General features: G+C 41.4%; 1 protein-coding gene across 1 annotated transcript in view; it reads right to left on the bottom strand.

Annotated features, from left to right (window-relative positions):
* LOC106869830 (60S ribosomal export protein NMD3) overlaps positions 1-2,034 on the bottom strand; it is a 34,010-nt gene that overhangs the window by 22,347 nt on the left and 9,629 nt on the right. The window lies entirely within an intron of this gene.

Genomic DNA, 2,034 nt, shown 5'->3' with positions numbered 1-2,034 from the left:
ATATATATATATATATAATCAAATGATTAATAACATACGATAGATAATTATCCGTTATAGCCTGTTATTATTTATTTGATTATAATACACCAAGGGGATTTACAACTTATTGGACACCCTAGAGTATACAAACAAACGTACAATTCAACATAACGCATGCTCTGGACCAGCCCCTAGGTGCTAAATACTCATAGGGTTGGTTATCTTTGTGTACACAACCGGAATATCCTATTTGATACTTAGCCCAAGGCTGGAACCACAGGTTTATCCAAACCTACCTAATGCATATCTTTTCAAGTACCTGATTCTATCTGTTCTATATTTAAGAGATGAGGAATTATTTACATTATTTACATTTGACGGATATTTGTCCTCATCTTGTTTGTTAACACGTTTCGGCTGATATACTCTCCAGCCTTCATCAGGTGTCTTGGGGAAATTTTGAACCTGGGTTCTCGTTCCTAACGATGTTACTATTATTATATTATTATTATTATTATTACTATTATTAATCAGGTCGCTGCCGTGAATCGAACTCGGAATCTTGGGGTTAGTAGCCCGCGCTCTTAACCACTACGCCATATGCCCGTGGGATATGAAGACAAGGAAAGCCCCTGGCCCATCAGGAATCAATGCAGAGATGCTTAAAATATCTGGCGGTGTAGGCTATAATCTAGTCACCTGTATAGTCAATCAGGTGATACAAAAAGGAGTCATACCCAATGACTGGTGGAGCAGCACCATAGTCAACTGCTACAAAAGTAAAGGTGACACATTAGATGGGAATAATTACAGAGGTATCAAGTTGTTGGATCAGTTGATGAAAGTCACGGAGTAGGTCATAGCCCAACTAATTAGGGAGAGAGTTAGTTTAGACGAGATGCAGTTCGGGTTTGTGCCAGGGGGAAGCACCACTGATGTTATATTTCTGGTAAGACAGCTGCAGGAGAAATTCCTAACCAAAGATAAACCTCTGCACTTGGCTTTCATTGACATGGAGAAAGCCTTTGACAGGATCCCCCGATCTCTTATCTGGCGGTCAATGCAGAAACTAGGGAAAGATGAGAGGTTAGTGAGAGCTGTACAAGCCATGTACAGGAATGCTGTCACTAAGGTGATGGTTGGCAACAAGTATAGTGAAGAATTTTGGATAGAAGTAGGAGTCCACCAAGGATCATTTTTCAGTTCCTTCTTATTCATCATAGTTCTCCAAGTAATAACAGAAGAATTCAAAATAGGATGCCCCTGGGAGCTCCTCTATGCTGATGACCTTGCTCTAATAGCTGAGTCACTATCAGACTAAAGGAGAAGTTTCAGATGTGGAAGCAAGGTCTAGAATTGAAAGGCCTTAGAGTCAATCTAGCAAAAACCAAAGTTTTAGTAAGTAGGAAGGCAGACAAACCACAAATCCCTTCAGGCAGATGGTCCTCCTCGATCTGTAGGAAAGGCGTAGGTAGAAACTCCATAAGATGTACCTGGTGTAAGCTATAGACACATAAGGGGTGCAGCAATATCAAAGGAAGGCTAACTAGGAAAATAGTTTTTGTGTGTACAGAGGCAATAAGCACTGAAAATGTGCAGAAAACAACTTCCATCACATGCCAGGGGAGAAAACTAAAAGTAGTTGATAGCTTCCAAGTCAGTAGCAGGGGTGGATACTCTGAAAGCATAGCTGCTAGAATAAGAATTGTCTGGGAAACGTTCAGAGAGCTCCTACTTCTGCTGGTAACAACGGGCCTCTCATTCAGAGTGAAAAGTATGAGGAATGTGTGCGAACAGCCATGCTACACGACAGTGAAACATGGGCTAAGACTGCTGAGGACATATGTAGGTTAGAAAGAAATGAAGCTAGTCTGCTCTGCTGGATGTGTAATGCCAGTGTACATACACGACAGTGTAAGCGCCCTGAGAGAAAAGTTGAACATAAGAAGCAGCAGATGTGGTGTGCAAGAGAGATAACTGTGCTGATAGGGTCTTGTGCTATGTATGGATGAGGACAGCTGTGTGAAGAAGTGTCACACACTAACAGTGGGG

The sequence above is a fragment of the Octopus bimaculoides genome, chromosome 24 (genome assembly GCF_001194135.2).
Source record: "Octopus bimaculoides isolate UCB-OBI-ISO-001 chromosome 24, ASM119413v2, whole genome shotgun sequence".
Lineage (NCBI taxonomy): Eukaryota > Metazoa > Mollusca > Cephalopoda > Octopoda > Octopodidae > Octopus > Octopus bimaculoides.
This window is presented reverse-complemented; position numbering and strand designations above follow the sequence as displayed.